At 40.4% G+C, this 23968-nt stretch overlaps 1 pseudogene; it reads right to left on the reverse strand.

Moving 5' to 3' along the window:
• Window positions 1-642: 642 nt before the first annotated feature.
• LOC144254183 (serine protease FAM111A-like) lies at window positions 643-18088 on the reverse strand (annotated as a pseudogene).
• Window positions 18089-23968: the final 5880 nt, after the last annotated feature.

A 23968-nucleotide genomic window follows, 5' to 3' on the forward strand; every position in this document is an offset into this window, starting at 1 on the left:
TTTTACGTTTCACTGCATAAGCAAAGGAGTGATTTAATAGACAATAAGCTTAACACCACTTTCTAGAACATGGATGTTAAGAATTCAACATGTTCATAAAATTCTCAATCTACAAAATTAAAATTCACTGGAAATCTAATTCAAATCATTTTGATAGATAAAAATGTTAGTTCATGAAAAGATAATAGGAGGTTTATAGAAAACATAAAATGTGTTCTAACACCTGTGTAACTAAACTTATGTAGCAAAATATCTATCAGATTGTTTCTGAAATCTTTATATATAATTTTGTATATTTTGGAACAATATATTTTTAAACATTTCTGGCTTTGTAAATTATTTGTTGGTTTATGGGGGACAGGTTATAAAATGAACAGATAATTCTGAAACCTTTTATATTTGCAATAAACTATATCATGGCTTTAGGTAATAGGGGAATTGCTTTCTTTTAGGGATGAAATCTTACTTTAGCATGGGTTCTTTGTGATCCTTATATCTTAATTCCATAAAAGGGATGTAACCAATCACTCTTCTGACACCAGGAAGAGGTGGTATTCATTTCAATTAGAGTTCAAAGGCATTGGGAGATATGAGTTCCAGGAGCTAGAGCTCAGCAGCTCTGTCCAGTATAAGGGGTGTGGCTTAGACCTCTGAGGGGCTGAACTCCTCCCACTGGTATTGGGGGGAGGGGGCTCTGAGGAGCAGGGTGACAGCAAGCTGGGACTTTCCTTTGTAGGAAAGGCCATGTCAGCAGCACTCTGGGTAGTTGTGGCAACAAGTCACAGCAGCAGGGGTATCAGTAGGGGACATGCAGGCTGGAGTGGCTTCTGCAGTTCTGGTACTGCAGTTTGCAAAACCTCACAGCACAATTTGCTCCCAGTCAAGAAAAATTCCATCTTGAGCCTGAGAGAATTGCCTGAACCAGAGATGGTGGACTTTTGCATATTCATCCTTTGTGTGTTTAACTGGCCTTGCCTTATTTGATCCTCACACCCACTTCTTTGAAGTATGTGTGACTTTGCCCCCTTTCACACTTTATATAACAGATAAATTTGCTGGAGGACATGGAAATAGCTGAAAAGGGAAAGGGATTGTTGGGGAGGATTTTAACCTTGGAGTATTAACATTCTCTTAGGATCCTGCAGGGAGACTTTTGGCAAGTCTCAATTCCTTCATTTGCAAATCAAAGAGATTGACCCAGATCTAAGTTTTCCCCATGTTAGGGTCCTTAAGATGTACACAGGGTAGTCATTTTTTTTTTTTTAACTGCTTTTTCTTGGAGCCAACCTATTCTGTCATATGGTTCTACAGGTCCAGGGCAAGGTCCAGGAAACTGCAACTTTCAAAAATGACCCAAACGCTGGGCACCGTGATGGCACACCTGTTATCCCAGAAACTGGGGAAGCTGAGGACAGAGGATCACAGGTTTGAGGCCAGCCTTAACAACTTAGCGAGACACTATCTCCTAGTAATAATAAAAAATAAAAATAATTAAAGAAAAGGCTAGTGGTATAGCTCAGTGGCAAAGTGTCTCAGAGTTCAATTCCCCCACTCCATATCCCCCCCCCAATGACGCTGGTGAGAAACTCTATTTAGACCACCAGTAAAGCCAACTGTTAACTTTAACAAACACAAAGTCCTTTTTATGCACTGTGGCAAGCATTTTACAAATATTAAATCATTTAATTATCATACCTCTGCAGTAGGGCAATTCTTAACCTCATATTGCAGCAAAGGAGTTTGGCACCTGTGCTTCACTTTACTAAACCTAGGCTTTACTTTGTCTCCATTGTTAGCTCAGCCTCATGAACTTTCTGGGCACCTACCCGCCCGCTGTCCTCAGGGTTCCTTGACTGGCAGCTCCCAGTCATGAGGTCAGCACCCCTGCAGGCCTATCTGGACACCAGAGTGCAGGCCTATCTGGACCCAAGAACCGAGCCTGGGGAGAGCATCTCTTCACCCAGAGAGGTGTCCTCAGATCTGGTCTGCTCTAATGGCACAATATAGATCCTTCTGTCATCTCACCAGTGAGGTGGGTTAATTAGCATTGCCAGGGAGGCATAGGTGCAAGTGTGCTTCTTCTTTAATGAGGGCAATTGAGTTCAAGAATCTGTGCTCTTGCCACAGCAGCAACGTGAAGCAGAATGAATGCCCTTGATATTTGTATTTCCACACTGGCATGGTATCTTACCATCTTCCTCTTTCTTTGAGCAAATGGTATTTTTAAATAAGAACCTCTAGGAAGCCACTTTAAAGGCATTCCTAAATATATATGTCCATCTGTTGCATTGTCTTCATAAACAATACTGTCCTTATTAAAATGATTCTCGATACCTTCACTGAAATTGTCAATCATCTCAGAGCCGAATGGACACTCCCACTGGGTTCATAGGTTGTAAACCCACCATGGCCCAATTTCCTGAGCTTTTACTCAAAACGAAGGTGAAGTAATATTCTTCATTGGTGTTCAGATTTGGATTCTGGGCTCTCTCATGCTTGTTGACCTTGCTTCTAAGCTTGGAGGTGGTGCTACATGCTCTTATGTCCCTAGACATTGACCCACAGGTGTGCCTGGACATTTCTGCTTCGTGACAGTATCCTTATAAAGAAAACAAAAGATTACTTAGTAAGAATCACTTTCAGTAACATGTTCCATGCTTTCTAATGATAAAAATAATAGATTTTCTTGAGTACAAATAGGATAATATAATGGCTACTGAGCAATGGAGAAAAAAAAAACACCACTTTTCTAGCACCAGAGATAATAATTCTATGGTTTATTTGCTTCTATTGTCTTCTATACAGATCCAGTCTTATGTTACTTAAATACTGTGATGCATATAAGTTTCTTTTCCACTAAGCCATATATCATGTTTTCACATGTCATTTGCCAGACTTTGGAAATACATATACTATTTCACTGTAATAAATAATTTTAATCCATTCTTCTATTTCTGAATATTTAGATTGTTTATAGTTATTTAAATGTTTTTTTTAGTTGCCAATAGACCTTTATTTTATTTATTTATATGTGGTGCTGAGAATTGGACCCAGTGCCTCCCACATGCTAGGCAAGCCCTTTACCACTGAGCCACAACCCCAGCCCTGTTTCCAGTTTTTGTTGGTCTGTTTTTGTGGTACTGGGGACTGAATCAGGGTCTCACACATGAACAAGCCACTTCTACATCCCCAGCCCTGCTTGTTTTTAAAACTACTCCAAACATGCTTTTTCTACTCATCTTAATAGTTCCCTAAAGCATATTTCAAGCAGTTGAAATACTACTGCTAAGATAAAGATACATCTCACAATGTATGACTTTCCAGGAAAATTGTACCAACTCACCCTGGGGAGTTGCTGGATCTGCAGCTCCCAGTCAGCTGCACAATCATGAATGTAAAGAGAAAATACTGCACTCTATAGAGATTTGAAGTCAAGAAATTACACAGGACATTCAAAACTTATTTATAATATAGACAGTGTTAGATGATTTTGCCCAACCATTGGCTAAAGTAAGTGTTTTGAGCACATTTAAGGCAGGCCAGCTAAGCCTGGATGTTTGGTAATTTAGGTATATGAAATGCAGTTTTGACTGACAGTATTTCAAGCGTACTGTGGGAAGTGTAGTTGGAGAAGCCAACAGCAAGTCTCAGCAGGCATGACACCCAGCTTCTCAGGATGTCACCCCTCTGTAAGTTGAGGGCTGTCTGTAGGTTTAGCACTGTAATGTCTGCCTCCATCTTTACATGGTGGTTTCTCTCCTCTGCACTTCTCCTCCTCTTATAAGAACACTGTTGAATTTAGAGCCACCTGGTTAATCCAAGATATTCTCATCTAAAGATCCTTAATTTAAAATATCTGCAAACCCTTTTTATCCAAATAAGGTCACATACATGCACACCCAGGATGAGGACTTGAACGTGTTTAGGGGAGGCCCCGAATCAATGCAATAACATCCCTTCAGCCTTCTCTCATTGCCAAGAAGAGCTTTGGAGTAGCATGCAATAGTGGACTAGGGATACTGCTCTAATAACTGGGAATTAGAGCAGAGTCGTTGGTAGTAGGTGCAGGCTGACTTTGGATTTTCCAACTAACCTTGTTTTTAGAGATAGGAAAAAGAAAATCAGATAAAGGTATTAATTATATTAGAAAGGTTGCAACGTTTCTTAAGAGGGCCAGGGATGGATGTACTTTGGATGCAGTAATGGACACAGCCGTATCTTGGTTTGAAGAAACAGCTCAATTAGCAGAAAGAGCAGTGAACTATACTTCATGATTAAGTCGTGATCTTTTCCTAGGTACCAGCAATTTGGGCAACAACTCACTTATCCTTCCTTCTCACACAAAAAGCACACATAGTAACATCTGCTCTGCCTATCTAGCAGGTGTTGAGATAAGATATCAGGAATTGTTCAACAAACAGTAAAGCCACATAAATTTAAGTCCCTATGATGATCAGACACTTGTAACTATATTTGAAATGATATACACTCCCTTCTCATTATTTGTATTGGTTATGTTGTATGAAGTTGCTGTCAATACTAAATTAGAAGAGAATATTTGGGCCACAGTTCTTTGGGGTAACACAGGGTTAAATTTGTTAATCTCTGGTCACATCATTTGTATCAATCAGACAATATGTAACAATTTTACATGTGTTCCTGTGAAAAGACAACTTATTTAATTTGTGGTATGATTCATTAACATTGAACTCACTGCCAACTGAGCTGTAACTCATGTCTGAACCCACCTTACCCACACATACATTTTCTCTATAAGGCATATCAAAACTTTCTTTTGCTTAAAACTCTAGGCAGAATTTTAACATTATGCATGGGGGCCATTTAAACAGCAAAATCACCAAACAATCAAAAACTGCAAAGAATGTAGGGTAAAATATACACTGGCAAGGACAGCTGTGTATAGTATGAGAGCTAAAAGAAGTCTGAACTTCTTTTAGCTCTCATATGGTCTTGTCTCACCTCAGCTGGGAATGTGTGCCACAGGCAACTTGAAGTTTCCACCACTGTGTGCATTTTTGCAAGGGAGGGAAAACACCCAGGTGTTTGATTTTGAGGGGTTACAGATTAATTTTAGGGTGTGGGCAAATTTGCAAACACAGAATAATCTGAAAATAATGAGGATATTCAGGCTGAGAGGTGGTATTCATTTTTTCCCTGTTTCATCCTTCATAAGTTATTCAAATGATCACACTGAAACTGAATTTTGGTCCAGGAATAAACCTTTAGGAAATGATACTCAGAGTAGGGAAAAGGTGCAATCATACAGTAACCCTAGGAGATATCTGAAGAAGACAGGGAATTTGTGGGAAGGACTATGCTGGCTTTTCTCTACTGCCATGGGTAAAGACACACCCAGCATTTAAATCACTATTGGTGGACTAAAGGCATCAACACAGTGGCGGGTGGGTCCTGTCCCTGCTCTCCGCCTGCCCGGAGCATCTCATCCACTCCCTCTCCTTTCTCTCAGTTCCTCTGGCCACCTGGCTCTGGCTGACACCCAGTGCAGTCTTTCTCTCTGACCCACTCTGATGACCCTGTGGTTGCTTCCTCATCACATCCTTCCCTTCTCTCCAAGGAAGCTGGGTGTCATGGCTGCTGAGACTTGCTCTTGGCTTTCCAACTACCACCCCCCACTTCAGCCTATATCCCCCTGAGTAGAACAGTCCCCTTCCCTGCTTGGTCTTCATGACACTTCAAGTCCAGGGACTCCCAGGGGCCCACACCATGCAGCGAGACCTGGTCTCCTTCCTGGCTCATGGTTCTCCTGTCTGTCCTTGCAGCAAGCACTCCAGTCCCAAGTCCTGAGCAGGAGGCCTGAGGTTCAGTGGAGCAAAACCAGGGCCTGGAGACCTAGGCACTGGAAAACAAGTGGCCCAAAGGCCTGGGTGAGTTTGCCTCCAGCAAAGAAGGGAGGGAGAGAGAGGTGGGTCAAATGAGGCACTCTCCTTGAAATGGGCTCCCTCCCCATTGGGAGAAGGGATGAGCTTCTTTCTCCTCACCCTTTGGCCTGCCAACCCAGCTTCTTCTCAGGGGTTTCCAGATATTTGCATCTTCTGACACTTTGTCCCCAGGGAAGCCAGAAGAAAGAATTCAGCTTAGAGCTTCTGGCAATCTAGGACAGACTTTCAGGTTCTAGATGACACTAAGTGAGCTCTGTGGTTCCAGGCTTTGAAAACCAGACCCCTGTGGTCCCCAAACCTGCTCCCTGGCTGGGGATGATCTTACATCTGTAGCATTGAGAAGACTACAATACTCACCTCCTCAGATTATGTCAGAGGTCAATCATGATATTTTACTTAAACTTTTAGCAAAGCCCTAAAAATTAAGACTTATGTGAAAGTTGTCTACCACGGTAATGTTTTTGATGGAAGAGACGGAAAGAAGTGAAGAATTGGAAAGATGGCTCGCATTTGAGGAAAACCACAGATTCCACAAGACTTGTAGACCATGTATACTTGGAAGATGAGGGAAAGTATTTTAAAAGTGCCTCCAGGGACTCTAGTCTGAAATTTGTTTTTTCTTTTTTTTTTTTTTTGGTCTGGATGATGGGGTTGTGATCAGGAGACAGGTAGAACTGGGTTGGGGTTGGGGGTCAGTCAGCACAACTTGAGCTTCAAGAAGCTGGGTCTGAGGGTGCTGTGTCTAGTGGTTGGACTTGTAGAAATATGCTCAGAAATATGCAAGACAGAGGGTTAGAAGTAATAATTGTGGAATAATCCAGAGAGGTAAGATGGATGCTAGAACAACAGCTACAATGGCCAAGTGGAGAGTGAGGATATGAAGGGATTAGAGATGAGAAGATAAACTATGATATACATGTGCATGGGTTGCATTTGGGGATGTGGGGGTAGTTATCTGTTGCCAGGCACCACCACTACTGCCTTATAAAGCAGACGGCTAGGTCCTCCAGAATTCCTGTAGGGTTCTGGATGAGCATTTGCAAATGGGAAAAATGTGTAAGGAAAAAAATGCTAGTCGAAATTTCTTGGGAGAAAATGGCAGTCATAAAGGACCCTGTGGTATCTCCATCAGCTCACCTGCATTGGGTCTGGTGTAGCCTTTATAATTTGACAGCACAAAAAGCAAAACATTAGTATACGTTTTGCAATCTCTCTGTAAATTCCTTCGTGTCATCATGACCGGACCTGGCATCTCCTCAGACATTTCCACTTTGATCTGCAACTTTTCTCCTCCTTCTGGTGCTTTAGGCTGACATATTACTGACATAGCACAGAACTTGTTTTCCTGCCCCTACTACTCACAAAAACCTTCATTCTCTATTTCCTATTTTTTTGGAGGGGGGATTCTGGGGATTGAACCCAGGGAGGCTTTGCCTTGGAGCTAATCCCCAGCTCTTTTTATCTTGAGACAGGGTCTCACTTAGTTGCTGAGGCTGGTCTTAAACCTCCTAACTCAGTTTCCCAAGTTGCTGGGATTATAAGTGTGCATCACTGTACTCAGCAATACCCTAATTCTTTATTAAATACCTTATTCTTAAACTATAGCATCCCCATTTTCCTGACTGAACTTGGGCTGATATTATAACTCTGTAGCCATGTCTTAGATCATCCAAGACATTCCCAACTTCATTAATAAACCTTGTATCCCCTGAAGAATCCCAGGCAGTATTAATATGCCTTTTAAAAAAAGGACAAGAAAAAATGACTACTATATATGTGTAATATGTCCAAATACATCCTACTGTAATGTATAACTAAAGAGAACAAAAAAAATATTAAAAAAAAAGAAAAGAAAAAGTGACCAATCCAAATGCTGGTGAGGATGGGGAAACAGGATCTCTCATTCATTGTTAGTGGGAATGCAGAATGACAGAGTTCCTTTAGTAGACAGTTTGGCAAAGTCTTACTAAGCTAAACATTCTCTTACTATACGACCCATCAATTGCACTCAGTATTTTCCCAGTTGAGTTGAAAACTTATATTCATACCAAAAGCTGTACACAAATGTTTGGAGAAGCTTTATTCATAAAATCACCGAAAACTAGAAGAAACTAAGATGTCTTTTGAAAGGTGAGCAAATAAACAAATTGTGGTAGATCCATACAGTGGAATATTACTCAGTGATAAAAAGAAGTGAGCTATCAAGCCATAAAATACACACATTGCTCCTGATTGACCCACACATTTTTCTAAGCATTTCCTTTCCATGTGTCAGATATGGGGGATTATTGGTAAACAAGTTTAAGCTCCTGCTGTGAAGCAAGTGAATTTAGGGGAAAAAAAAAACATCAAGTAACTGGAGATGGTCTTCATAAACTGTTTCTAAATCATATCAAGTCTTCATTTTGCTTGACTCTAAAATAGGGGTAGCTCTCTACCTCATAGGGTTCTTAGCACTTTATTCTCCATGGGATAGAAAAATGCCAGGTTCATGGGAAGTGATCTACAATATTGATTATTATTATGTTTTATGAAATTGAACACTGTGGAAGTTAGATAACCATCATCCTTGCCTATGGAATAAAATAGGCAATTCCTTTAAAGTTGGTAAGTGGACTAAATTCTCACCAGTCCTCAGTCTCTTGACTTTCCATTTCTGCAGTCTCTTGACTTTCCATTTCTGCAGTCTCTTGACTTTCCATTTCTGCAGTCTCTTGACTTTCCATTTCTGTAGTCTCTTGACTTTCCATTTCTGCAGTCTCTTGACTTTCCATTTGTGCAGTCTCTTGACTTTCCATTTCTGCAGTCTCTTGACTTGCCATTTCTGCAGTCTCTTGACTTGCCATTTCTGCAGTCTCTTGACTTTCCATTTCTGCAGTCTCTTGACTTTCCATTTGTGCAGTCTCTTGACTTTCCATTTCTGCAGTCTCTTGACTTGCCATTTCTGCAGTCTCTTGACTTGCCATCTCTGCAGTCTCTTGACTTTCCATTTCTGCAGTCTCTTGACTTTCCATTTCTGAAGTCTCTTGACTTTCCATTTCTGCAGTCTCTTGACTTTCCATTTCTGCAGTCTCTTGACTTTCCATTTCTGCAGTCTCTTGACTTTCCATTTCTGCAGTCTCTTGACTTGCCATTTCTGCAGTCTCTTGACTTGCCATTTCTGCAGTCTCTTGATTTAGATATATATCATCATACAATTTTGTCTGTTTTTGCTTAATATTAGACAGGATACGGCTCATAGCAGGGCCAAACTCAATGATATGAGCCACCTCATTTGGTAGCGGACACGTGGTGCTAGCAGCATGCATGGCCACCAACGAACCTTCTGAATCAAACACTGGAAAGCCAGAAGACCCAGAAAAAATGATGGTGTCAAAGGTAATCACATCAGGAATTTCAAGCATTTCCTGGGAGCTTCTTTGGGTGTACATGTGGGTAAACTCAGATTCACTATAACCTGCTGCTGTTCTCATCTGAATCTTTTCCTTACATTTCTCTTCTCGATTACCCTGAGGAATCACAACACAAGCATCAGTATGCTTCTTTTCTCCATCTGGATAGCCAATAATATATATCAAACCACTAGACGGTATAGGACCAAGCCCATTATACAGTCCCGCAGGTACTTCTTGTCCGTTTTCTTTCAGTTTCAGGACGGCGTAGTCAAGAGTTGTGTCAGATATCTCAAACCATGGTTCATCAAGAAAGCAGTTGTCTTTTGTTACTGGGGTATCTTCATAATCGAATTTCACCATTACACATTGACTGATTATATCTGCCCACTGGCTTGGCTCTATTCCTTCTCCCACCATATGGTTTATTACATGCCGTTTATTACAAGTGAAAATGAACAATCCCTTAAAAACAAAGCAGGTGGCACAGACTTCATTTCTATTATTGTTCCAGAATATGAATCCCACTGAGTCACTGAGATATGAAAGCTGTTTGATTACTTTCACTGGAGTTGAGTTTTTTGTGCGTTTCCCAAAATTTGTTTTATACAATTTAAATAGAGAAGTATTCTTCTGTCTTTTTTTCATTTTTTCCTTCAAGTTTTCCCTGATTTTTTCACTTTCGCTTTTCAAACAGGGATACTCTTCCACAATGTACTCTTTCAACACACGGGTGTTTCTTTCTTCTACTTCATTGTTTTGTGCAGCTGCTGCCTTAGGGTTCATTACTTGATCAGCCTCAACTTGAAAGAGCTTACCTTCTAACTCATCTATCAGCTGTGAGTTTTCTAGAATGGAGTCCAGGTTACCAATGAGCTTCCAATTGTCAGTCTCCAAAAAGGGAAGAAACCTTCCATCCTTGCACATGGTGTCCTTGATGGTTTCTCCTTTGAAACCATAGACACAGAGTTTGTTTCCTTCTTTGTCAAGTTCCCCACGCTTCACAATTCGTTTTCTGGTCTTCCCAATTGCATGAATGTAAAATTTGACCACATCAGTAGATTCCTGGTTGAGCCGGCCAAATACTTGGCCATCTTCTTTCTGCTTGCTTTTACTTTTGGAAAATGTAATTACCACGTGGCTGTTTTCAGGAAAACAACTGAGCGGCATTCCCATGTTTAAGAAGCATTCAATGATTTTTCTAAGGTTTACATCCAAGATAATATTAATGATCTTGTTTGGAGAAGTGGTCTGGACTTTTGGAGTTTTCCTGGGTGAGTGGGAACTTTGATCCTGGGTGTCAGTTATATCTCTTGGCCTTTTTCTAGATTGCATCTTCATTTGAATAATACCGGAATTATTCTGCTGTTCTCTGGGGTCCTAAAAATATATGTTAGAAGAAAAACTTTGAGATTCTGAATGGAGCCCTAGGGTTTCTTTTTTTGTTGTTGTTATTGTTCCCTTTTTAGATATGCAATTCACAGAATTTCTATGGGAAACTCATACTCAAAAAAACAGTAAATATAATTAGATCTGAGTTTAACTTCAGCTCTAGAATATAAACTGAGCAGACTATCACATCAGCTCCTAATATGATACACTGGTCATTTTTCTGAGACACATGCTTAAAAAGCTACCAGCTTTCTTAAAGTGTCACTTCATGTCTTGTTTACTATTCTCAGCTGTAAAATTTTTACTTTTCTCAAACACAGTGATAAACTGCACTGAAAATTTTGTTCTTAAAATACCAAGTTCATGGGCTGGAGTTGTAGCTCATTGGTAGAGCACTTGCTTCACATGGGTGAGGCTCAGGGTTCTATTCTCAGCACCCATATAAAAATAAGTAAATAAAATAAGGTCCATCAACAACTAAAAATTAAAACCAAAATTTTTTAAAAATACCAAGTTCAGCAAAAATAAGTCACCATGATTTATTATTAGACATTACATTTTAAACAAAATCCTCATTAGCTAACTGATTATCTGGTCATACAAATAGTTATTTCTAATAATGAATTCCTTCATTCACCCAGAACCTATCATGCAAAAAACTGATTTCCTCTATGACATCAATTAATCCCCAAATTCTAGGAATTGCGAAGAAACAAATATGGCCTCTCTTTGTCTTTTTGATGGAGAAACTTAGGTATAGAAAGTTTTTCTTGTTAGTGCCTTTCCTAGCATCATGTAATAACCACTAAATGAACTGAGTGCCAGAATACCAACACTTAAGTCTAATATTCCTTTCCATGACACCAAACATTTTTTCTTGGCAAAATTTGCATTCTGACACTCATTTTTTTTGGCAGGGGCAGGATACCAAGAGTTGAAATCAGGGGCACTTGCCCCATAAGCCATATCCCCAGGCCTATTTTGTATTCTATTTAGAGACAGGGTCTCGCTGAGTTGATTAGTCCCTCACTTTTGCTGAGGCTGGCTTTGAATTCATGATCCTCCTGTCTCAGCCTCCCAAACCACTGGGATTACAAGCATGCATAATACTGATTTTTATAGGGTATCATCTTAAGAACCAGGAGTTGGGGAAGGGGAAGGAATTAAAGAGGATTACTCAAACAAGACAAAAAAATTAATGAAAAATTAAGAGCAACTGCTTATGAATAGGACTTCAGAAAAATGTACCTATGTCTAAAAGGTACATTTTCCTGAAGTCCTACTTATTACGGTGAGGGTATGAACAGGCATGGAGTCATATACTAGCAAGGCTACATTCTGGTAATGGGAATAACAAAGCCAGGATTGTCGTAAAGACTAGGCCTAACATCATTGTGTAGCAACATGACTGGCATGTGATAGGGTAGATTTGTTAAATACTAGTAGTCTGGGTCAAAGAGATAAAAAGAACACAAGTTAATGTAAATTTACTTGTGCTATGTGTGCAAATCTTCAAAAGGCATCTCTAAAGCCTAATGCTGTCAGAAACATCTTGCTCATGTACCCCACGGGAGCATTGCAACAGAATTCCAACTTGTCAAAGTATTCTTGGGCACATATAGGAACTTCTGAAGGAAACACATTACAGGTAAATTCTTTTACCTGACTAACATGGTTATGGTAAGAATAAACAAGCAAAGAATTTGTTTCATAAACTGTAAAGCACTGTACAGATGTAGGTTATCATGATTCAGTATATCAGCCACACTTGGCATGGTATTTCTGTGCTATAAAATAGATTAATTTTGGTTTTGTTTTATCCAAAGTTTAATATACTTATTTGGTTTTTATGGTTGTCTAGGAATTACTACCAGTTTTTCTTAAGGGCTAGTGTGATATGACCAAAATTACATATATATAAAACAAAGTGGATGAGAAAGGTCTTACCTTATATAAATATTTCCAATATATAATGATATGATTTCTTGGCAGGAAGATTTATGCAATACAGACTCAAGGATGGCTAAATCTAACATTAGCATATTCATTACATAAATAGTGTTTACAAACATACCTGAGCAAAATAGTTCTCTATTTTCATGTTTTTTTCACATCAAACAAGTTCTTCTGTGACTTGCGTTTCTTACAGCTAATGATGACTTGAAGATGAAATAGGTAGTTCAGCTAAAACATTAATTTAAAAAAGGTTCAAGTTACAACAGTATCTTCATAGCTGTCATTAATTATGTAGAGGAAGACATGAACTTCCTTCTTCAGCTCTGTTCTTGCACTCCCCAGAGATATTAACCTAGCAAATAATTTATCCACCAAGTATATCATGCCAACAATAAAAGCTTTCTTTTATAGAGCATTATGTGTCAGTCACTACACTTGACACTTTATGAAAATTATCTCTAACTTCGGAATCCCAACTACAGTGGGAAGAGGGTTCTATCTACATTTTTTTTTTAACTTGGGGGAAAGGATAGCTTACAGAAGAGAGATCTGTCCAAGTGCAAATATCAAAACCCATAGAGAAATCTGTAGTTGGAGAATTCAAAAGTGTGTATTTTCTACTTACCTTGAGTTAAAATTTAGTCTGTATTTAAGATGGAGATGCAAGAGATGGTAAAATTTAAGGAAAAGGGTAGGAAAGGAACTGGTTAATACCCTGAAGATAAAAGAAATTTGCAATGGGATTTCATAAGGTAATCTGAAAAGTTTACATAAGCTTCCACTCAACTCTTCTCCCTTGTGTTTTCATAAGACCCTCCCCCCACTGCCTTTTTAATTACTGTTTTCTCTCTAGCTTTTGCATATGAGAGGAAACATTCAACCTTTGACTTCCTGAGTCTGGCTTATTTCACTTAACATGATGTTCCCCAGTTACATCCATGTACCAACACATGACATAATCACATTCTTCTTTATGGATGGGTGAAACTCCATTGTGTTTATATACCACATTTTCCTTATCCATCTGCTGATGGACACCTAGACCATCTCTATTACTTGGCTATTTGTAAAAAAAAAAAAAGAATATTGTATTTCTAAAAATGAAGGACATTTTCTTTTATAATCACAACACGAATTTGTTAAACCCCAAATCCAGATGAGGTGTGAAAGTTGCCTTTAATTATGGCTTTTAAGTCTCTTTCATTCTAGAAAAAGCATTGATCTGTCAAAGTGGACAGAAAAGCTGTGGAATGTTCACTTCTTGGATTGCTTCTTTCCCTTGTCATTTTACTTATGCACTCTCCTCTGCACTCTTTGGCAAGTGGAAGTCATCTAAAGACTGTGCTTATTCTTGTAACCACTTCACTATGGTGCAGGAACTTCTCAGTTACTCGTAATGAGTTTCTAAGGAAATCCAGTTAGCCTATGTGAACCTTAGTTTCCTGTTTGTAAAAAGAGACAATTATTTTAAACAAGATATGAATATGAAAATGTACTATATCAATGACAGTATTTATAAGAACTTCTGGGCTCAACTATAAGATTGCCACATCCCAGTTTCATGACCTGTGAAATAACAATTAACTACTTCCTGTCTCATTTTCCTTATCTAAAATGAGGACAGTATTAGAATTAACTTTTGGTGTTGTGAAGATTAAAAAGTGTCCTTTAGAACAGTGAATGCCCTTTAATAGGCTGCTCAGTAAATATTACTGCCAGTACTAGCATCAGTGTCAAAACCTTAACCAAAGGTATACTTTTTAAACATCAAAGAAGGGGTGGAGGTGGTAAAAATAGACAAACAATTGAGGAACTGAGCTGAGCTGTAAGATCTTTGAAGGCAGAAAATTTGGGTGGGGTGTCACTGTTGATGATGATGACTTATCTAATGATGTCTGAGAAAGAAACTGCTTCAGACGTAATTTTCACACCCAGTATAAAAGGAAAACAAATCAAGCAGAAAGAAATATGAATTTTAGGATTACTGGCTTGTATATGAGCAGCTGCAGTGGAAAAGGCCAAGATGTTAAGAATACACCCCAATACCACCCCCGCCCCACACATTGGTCCCAGTATGTAGACTGAACTGTGTTATATCAAAATGTGAAGGACTTTACCGCTCTGCTATTCCAACCCTGTGTTATAGTGGGATATGTCCGGGTTCTACTCACCTAAAGGACTTGCTTTACTTCCTACACTAAAGGGATAAAAGTAATACAGCCTGTCCTGGATCCCATCTCCACCTGACAGCTCTCCTGGAATTTCTCATTCTCATATTCTCTTTTCTTCACCCCTCTCCTTTCCCTTCTCCCCGTTCCCCTTTCCTTTGCCTTCCTCTGATACTTCTAGCGTCTTCTTATTTCCCTGTCCTTCTCCCCACCCTGACCTTCCCCCCCACCTCCAGGCCCCCATTCCCTCTCTTACAGTCTTGTACCAGGCTAGCTCCTGCTCCTTCTCACTTGCTTTCACTTTCTCTCTGGCTCAGCCAGGCTTTCCAGAAACTGGGATCACTGCGGATCCGAGCCTGGTCCTTGTCCGCCACCTCGCTCCTCTCTCCAGCACAGAGTGGGACAAAAAACACTGGTCATGAGTTTCTAAGAAAATCCAGATCCCTGGGACCCTCCAGGTGGATGACGCTTCTGGCCCAGGTTGCTGGGCCTCCAGCCTCATCCCTTTCCAGACCCAGAGGCTCCAGCGCGCCCGCGCCCACCTTGCGGAGCAACCAGTGGGCTCACCCACCCCGAGCGCTCGCCCACCAGGATGGCTCTCCATTTCCGTGGGCTCCCTGGCTGCTGCGCTGATGGCACCCGCAAAGGGCTGGCATTCAAATCCCGCGCCAATTCACGTCAGCAGTCCGGGTTCCACAGAGAGGCAGCTAGTCTGGCCAATGAGAGTGCGCCCACTGAAACTTGGATTGGACAAGACAGGATGGAGGTGGGACTAAGGGCTTGAAAGGACCGCCCACCCTTCTGTGAGTGGCTGTTGCCCCTGCCATTTAGTTACTTTCTTTGCCTTTTCTGCCTGTCAGGCCTCTTCCCTCCTAAACTACCCCATCTCCCACCTCCATCCCCCTCAGTTCCTTGCTTTTTTAGACCTCTGGGAAGAGGGGGAGACTGGCTGTTCCTGGCCTCAGGTGGCTCTCCAGGGAAGCATCTGATTTTGTATTTATTTCAGACAGCGCCATCAGTCTAAAACCAAAATCTTCTGAATGTCTTGGTCGTCAGGGCGAGCCCCAGGAAACACATTTATCAGAGCCCATGCCTGTTCTCTTAATAATAATAATAATAATAATAATAATAATAATAATTATTATTATTATTATTATTTACAATAACAGAGACAAACTGCATTGTTGCTAAAAATAAGGTAGATTTTCGCCAACCATAAGAGTTTTTTTTTTTTTTTTAATCCGAGCAGATAATTCAAAAGGATTACTTAAAGGGTTTCCTTACTCCTAGGAACAAAATAGATTTCCACTTGGGAAACACAACAAAAAGGAACTGGATTTCAACTTAATGAAACAGCTACTTTAACCAGCTTTGGGGGCGGGGAGCAGAGGGCTCTTGGAAGGGGGTTTGAAGGGACCTCAGCAGGGAACACTGATTCTGGGTTGAGGGGTGTTGGTTAAGGTGGAAGAGGCTGATTCAGTTTTGCAGGGGTCTTCAAGAATGGCAAATGTCTGCTTTCAGAAATGTCATCAAAGCAACCTGCTGATAAGACAAAGCCAAGCTTATTGTTTATGAGGTACTGGAGACAAATAGCTTGACAGCATTCTGGTAGTTTCCTGGGGAGGGTAAAGCAAAGCTGGGCTAATATTGAGATTATGAAGTCTGGTTTAAACCTGGTCTTTAGTGTGTGTGTTTGGGGGGTGGGGGATTAGATAGGATTGGGTAACAGTTTAGGGTTGGTGGATATACCAAAGTTAGGATTTTGAGGAGAAGGTTCAAGAATTCTTGAGTTGCAACCTGTTCTTTGATGCCTTCTAATGAAGACTGGTTGGGTCTCTGAGGACGTTACTGGAATAAACAATAAAAACACTTGCAACTTTCTAATTTCCTGGCAGAACATGCCTGGAACAGTAAATTTACGTTGATGAAAGCAAGACAAGCACATCATGTTAAGCACTGCAAAAGAAATGCATCGTTTTACCTATCTCTGTTCTTTTTACGTTTCCAGGAACTGCACGCGGTACCCTCTCTAGAAAAGATAGCAAGCATCCAGGAATAGAGGATTTTTCCTCCTGCTCTCTACCAGCCCGAGATTTTTCTGCCAATGAATTCTCCCAGCTAGCCCAGAACCAAAGGGGTAACTTACCTAAGAGGAAGAGTCCCTTCAAAGTCCAGCGACGAACTCTGATGAACTCGCCAGCACCACTGCAAGGGACCTTTCCCGCCAGCACTGGAATCGCCCTTTCCCGGTAGAAATGACGCGCCTGGCCAATGAACAGAGAGATCCTGAGCTCCTCTTCTCTTTCAGACAGCAACTCGCCTCCTCGGAAGCCAATTGGCCCCTCTCTGGCCACGAAGTGGAGCTGTTCCAGGGCTTCCGCATAGTTGGCGGGTGAGAGTGGATGGCAAGGTCAGGCGGGGGAGCGCTCCCCCTTTCTCTCCTTAAGCGCTACTTTTTCTGGCCAGAATGACCACGCCCCATAACTTTATTACCTACTGCACCTGTTTCTTTTCTCCGGGGACCCCAATGGGGTTAGAGGGAAGTTGGGTTGGGCGGGGCTTAGAAGGCATGGTTTGTCAGGCACAGCCAGCAGAGCAGACTGGGACTGTCCTGGACCAGCAATTGCAGCAACTGGAGGAAAGCAGCTGTGTTAGTAGGCTGCAGGAAAGTGGCTCCAAAGTGTCCTCAGCCATGGCTAGGCAGGAGGATTGGGTAATAGCAGAATCATCTGCTCCAACACTCTGGAGGCACTTGGTTGGGTGGGTAGGTGGGAAGCAGGAAATGTGAGCTATTTGGGCCCTGCCCAGGAGTCAACATCCCCAGTTTAATCCTGAACAAGAAGATGGGGTATGGACCCCCGAAATATGCATCAAAACTGATGACCAAAGAAGATTGGGTAAAACTTTCATGGCAGCCTGTATGCAGGACCTGCATTCAAAGGTGCAAGTAAGTATTCGATGATGTTTTGGAGAAGAGAATAAAGGTCACAATAGTGACAACTCTTTATGCAATTGACAGAAAGATATATGATGCATATAAAGTAACAGTTTTAAAAGGTGTGTTTAGTTAACTGCAATACTGTGAGAGTTTTAGAAAACTAACCCAAAAGTATACACAAACACCCAGGGTAGATAAAATGACTGTTTTGTCTTCTGTGGGTCTGGAGTTTAAGAAAGATTACTCTATCAAAGAAAAAAAAAATCCCCCAATTATATAAAAGTTTCTTCACTCACTGTCATTCTTTGACTCTTCAGCCATTTTCACACTCCTGTGAGTAAGGCAAGCCATGATTACCAAATAATAAGGATTTGGTTTGTGGTTTTGTTTTTTTTCCTGTCACGGGTTCTGGGTTCTGGGACAGTGACAACTTCAATGCCCATTAAGAGATGGTAAAGAATACTGAAGTTGTATTTGTCCATCAATCTGAAGACACTTTTCAAGAGCTATCCTGGTAGTCCCAAACACTAAAGAACTTCCTACCATTTGAGCTAAATTGCTAGTATTTCGTGCGCTTTTGAGATATTGGCCAGAAGTTAAGAGACTCAGAACACTCTGAAATGAAGTGAGGTTGTCTTTTTTGAAACAAACACTATTGTCGAAGCCTGTGATTGTAGACATTAGAGTAAGACTTATGAGGGTAGAATAACAAGTAGTTATAGCACTAAGAATGTGTTCCTGCCACTGGAAGTGTTTTCTCTGGTGGCTTTTCAATTTATTTCTCTCTTTCTGCCATTTTTACATTTCTCTGCATAAGCAAAGGAGTGATTTAATAGACAATAAGCTTAACACCACTTTCTAGAACATGGATGTTAAGAATTCAACATGTTCATAAAATTCTCAATCCACAAAATTAAAATTCACTGGAAATCTTATTCAAATCATTTTGATACATAAAAATGTTAGTTCATGAAAAGATAATAGGAGGTTTACAGAAAACATAAAATGTGTTCTAAAATCTGTGTAACTAAACTTATGTAGCAAAATATCTATCACATTGTTTCCAAAATCTTTATATAATTTTGTATATTTTGGAACAATTTATTTTTAAACATTTCTGGCTTTGTAAATTATGGGTTGGTTTATGGGGGACAGGTTATAAAATGAACAGATAATTCTGAAACCTTATATATTTACAATAAACTATATCATGGCTTTAGGTAATAGGGGAATGGCTTTCTTTTAGGGAGGAAATCTTACTTTAGCATGGGTTCTTTGTGATCCTTATATCTTAATTCCACAAGAGGGATGTAACCAGTCACTCTTCTGACACCAGGAAGAGGTGGTATTCATTTCAATTAGAGTTCAAAGGCATTGGGAGATATGAGTTCCAGGAGCTAGAGCTCAGCAGCTGGAGCTCTGTCCAGTATAAGGGGCTTGGCTTCGACCTCTGAGGGGCAGTACTCTTCCCACTGGTATTCTGGAGGCTCTGAGCAGCAGGGTGACAGCAAGCTGGGACCTTCCTTTGTAGGAAAGGCCATGTCAGCAGCGCTCTGGGTAGTTGTGGCCACAAGTCACAGCAGCAGAGGTATCAGGGGACACGTGGGATGGAGTGGCTTCTGCAGTTCCTGGTACTGCAGTTTGCAAAACCTCACAGCACAATTTGCTCCCAGTCAAGAAAAATTCTGTCTGGCACCTGAGAGAATTGTCCCAGGAAGGGGTGGTGGCCCTTTGAGTATTTGTCCTTTGTGTATTTAACTGGCCTTGGTCTTATTTGATCCTCACACTCACTTTGTGACTTTGACCCCTTTCACACATTATATAACAGATTAATTTGCTGGAGGACATGGAAATAGCTGAAAAGGGAAAGGGATTGTTGGGGAGGATTTTAACCTTGGAGTGTTAACATTCTCTTAGGATCCTGCAGGGAGACTTTTGGCAAGTCTCAATTCCTTCATTTGCAAATCAAAGAGATTGACCCAGATCTAAGTTTCCCCCCATTTTAGGGCTCTTAAGATGTACATGGGGTAGTCATTTAACAAAAAAAACTGCTTTTTCTTGGAGCCAACCTATTCTGTCATATGGTTCTACAGGTCCAGGGCAAGGTCCAGGAAACTGCAACTTTCAAAAATGACCCAAACGCTGGGCACCGTGATGGCACACCTGTTATCCCAGAAACTGGGGAAGCTGAGGCCAGAGGATCACAGGTTTGAGGCCAGCCTTAACAACTTAGCGAGACACTATCTCCTAGTAATAATAATAATAAAAAAATAATAATTAAAGAAAAGGCTAGTGGTATAGCTCAGTGGCAAAGTGTCTCAGAGTTCAATTCCCCCACTCCATACCCACCCCCCCAATGACGCTGGTGAGAAACTCTATTTAGACCACCAGTAAAGCCAACTGTTAACTTTAACAAACACAAAGTCCTTTTTATGCACTGTGGCAAGCATTTTACAAATATTAAATCATTTAATTATCATACCTCTGCAGTAGGGCAATTCTTAACCTCATATTGCAGCAAAGGAGTTTGGCACCTGTGCTTCACTTTACTAAACCTAGGCTTTACTTTGTCTCCATTGTTAGCTCAGCCTCATGAACTTTCTGGGCACCTACCCGCCCGCTGTCCTCAGGGTTCCTTGACTGGCAGCTCCCAGTCATGAGGTCAGCACCCCTGCAGGCCTATCTGGACACCAGAGTGCAGGCCTATCTGGACCCAAGAACCGAGCCTGGGGAGAGCATCTCTTCACCCAGAGAGGTGTCCTCAGATCTGGTCTGCTCTAATGGCACAATATAGATCCTTCTGTCATCTCACCAGTGAGGTGGGTTAATTAGCATTGCCAGGGAGGCATAGGTGCAAGTGTGCTTCTTCTTTAATGAGGGCAATTGAGTTCAAGAATCTGTGCTCTTGCCACAGCAGCAACGTGAAGCAGAATGAATGCCCTTGATATTTGTATTTCCACACTGGCATGGTATCTTACCATCTTCCTCTTTCTTTGAGCAAATGGTATTTTTAAATAAGAACCTCTAGGAAGCCACTTTAAAGGCATTCCTAAATATATATGTCCATCTGTTGCATTGTCTTCATAAACAATACTGTCCTTATTAAAATGATTCTCGATACCTTCACTGAAATTGTCAATCATCTCAGAGCCGAATGGACACTTACACTGGGTTTATAGGTTGTAAACCCACCATGGCCCAATTTCCTGAGCTTTTACTCAAAATGAAGGTGAAGTAATATTCTTCATTGGTGTTCAGATTTGGATTCTGGGCTCTCTCATGCTTGTTGACCTTGCTTCTAAGCTTGGAGGTGGTGCTACATGCTCTTATGTCCCTAGACATTGACCCACAGGTGTGCCTGGACATTTCTGCTTCGTGACAGTATCCTTATAAAGAAAACAAAAGATTACTTAGTAAGAATCACTTTCAGTAACATGTTCCATGCTTTCTAATGATAAAAATAATAGATTTTCTTGAGTACAAATAGGATAATATAATGGCTACTGAGCAATGGAGAAAAAAAAAAAAACACCACTTTTCTAGCACCAGAGATAATAATTCTATGTTTTATTTGCTTCTATTGTCTTCTATACAGATCCAGTCTTATGTTACTTAAATACTGTGATGCATATAAGTTTCTTTTCCACTAAGCCATATATCATGTTTTCACATGTCATTTGCCAGACTTTGGAAATACATATACTATTTCACTGTAATAAATAATTTTAATCCATTCTTCTATTTCTGAATATTTAGATTGTTTATAGTTATTTAAATGTTTTTTTTAGTTGCCAATAGACCTTTATTTTATTTATTTATATGTGGTGCTGAGAATTGGACCCAGTGCCTCCCACATGCTAGGCAAGCCCTTTACCACTGAGCCACAACCCCAGCCCTGTTTCCAGTTTTTGTTGGTCTGGTTTTGTGGTACTGGGGACTGAATCAGGGTCTCACACATGAACAAGCCACTTGTACATCCCCAGCCCTGGTTGTTTTTAAAACTACTCCAAACATGCTTTTTCTACTCATCTTAATAGTTCCCTAGAGCATATTTCAAGCAGTTGAAATACTACTGCTAAGATAAAGATACATCTCACAATGTATGACTTTCCAGGAAAATTGTACCAACTCACCCTGGGGAGTTGCTGGATCTGCAGCTCCCAGTCAGCTGCACAATCATGAATGTAAAGAGAAAATACTGCACTGTATAGAGATTTGAAGTCGAGAAATTACACAGGACATTCAAAACTTATTTATAATATAGACAGTGTTAGATGATTTTGCCCAACCATAGGCTAAAGTAAGTGTTTTGAGCACATTTAAGGCAGGCCAGCTAAGCCTGGATGTTTGGTAATTTAGGTATATGTAATGCAGTTTTGACTGACAGTATTTCAAGTGTACTGTGGGAAGTGTAGTTGGAGAAGCCAACAGCAAGTCTCAGCAGGCATGACACCCAGCTTCTCAGGATGTCACCCCTCTGTAAGTTGAGGGCTGTCTGTAGGTTTAGCACTGTAATGTCTGCCTCCATCTTTACATGGTGGTTTCTCTCCTCTGCACTTCTCCTCCTCTTACAAGAACACTGTTGAATTTAGAGCCACCTGGTTAATCCAAGATATTCTCATCTAAAGATCCTTAATTTAAAATATCTGCAAACCCTTTTTATCCAAATAAGGTCACATACATGCATACCCAGGATGAGGACTTGAACGTGTTTTGGGGAGGCCCCGAATCAATGCAATAACATCCCTTCAGCCTTCTCTCATTGCCAAGAAGAGCTTTGGAGTAGAATGCAATAGTGGACTAGGGATACTGCTCTAATAACTGGGAATTAGAGCAGAGTGGGGGATAGTAAGTGTTGGCTGACACTGAATTTTCCAACTAAACTTGTTTTTAGAGATAGGAAAAAGAAAATCAGATAAAGGTATTAATTATATTAGAAAGGTTGCAACGTTTCTTAAGAGGGCCAGGGATGGATGTACTTTGGATGCAGTAATGGACACAGCCGTATCTTGGTTTGATGAAACAGCTCAATTAGCAGAAAGAGCAGTGAACTATACTTCATGATTAAGTCCTGATCTTTTCCTAGGTACCAGCAATTTGGGCAACAACTCAGTTATCCTTCCTTCTCACACAAAAAGCACACATAGTAACATCTGCTCTGCCTATCTAGCAGGTGTTGAGATAAGATATCAGGAATTGTTCAACAAACAGTAAAGCCACATAAATTTAAGTCCCTATGATGATCAGACACTTGTAACTACATTTGAAATGATATACACTCCATTCTCATAATTTGTATTGGTTATGTTGTATGAAGTTGCTGTCAATACTAAATTAGAAGAGAATATTTGGGCCACAGTTCTTTGGGGTAACACAGGGTTAAATTTGTTAATCTCTGGTCACATCATTTGTATCAATCAGACAATATGTAACAATTTTACATGTGTTCCTGTGAAAAGACAACTTATTTAATTTGTGGTATGATTCATTAACATTGAACTCACTGCCAACTGAGCTGTAACTCATGTCTGAACCCACCTTATCCACACATATATTTTCTCTATAAGGCATATCAAAACTTTCTTTTGCTTAAAACTCTAGGCAGAATTTTAACATTATGCTGGGGGCCATTTAAATAGCACCAAACAATCAAAAACTGCATAGAATGTAGGGTAAAATATACACTGGCAAGGACAGCTGTGTATACTATGAGAGCTTAAAGAAGTCTGAACTTCTTTTAGCTCTCATATGGTCTTGTCTCACCTCAGCTGGGAATGTGAGCCACAGGCAACTTGAAGTTTCCACCACTGTGTGCATTTTTGCAAGCGAGGGAAAGCACCCAGGTGTTTGAATTTGAGGGGTTACAGATTAATTTTAGGGTGTGGGCAAATTTGCAAACATGGAATAATCTGAAAATAATGAGGATATTCAGGCTGAGAGGTGGTATTCATTTTTTCCCTGTTTCATCCTTCATAAATTATTCAAATGATCACACTGAAACTGAATTTTGGTCCAGGAATAAACCTTTAGGAAATGATACAGAGAGTAGGGAAAAGGTGCAATCATACAGTAACCCTAGGAGATGTCTGAAGAAGACAGGGAATTTGTGGGAAAGGACTATGCTGGCTTTTCTCTACTGCCATGGGTAAAGACACACCCAGCACATAAATCAGTATTGGTGGACTGAAGGCATCAACACAG

Source organism: Urocitellus parryii, chromosome 4 (genome assembly GCF_045843805.1).
Source record: "Urocitellus parryii isolate mUroPar1 chromosome 4, mUroPar1.hap1, whole genome shotgun sequence".
Taxonomy (NCBI): domain Eukaryota; kingdom Metazoa; phylum Chordata; class Mammalia; order Rodentia; family Sciuridae; genus Urocitellus; species Urocitellus parryii.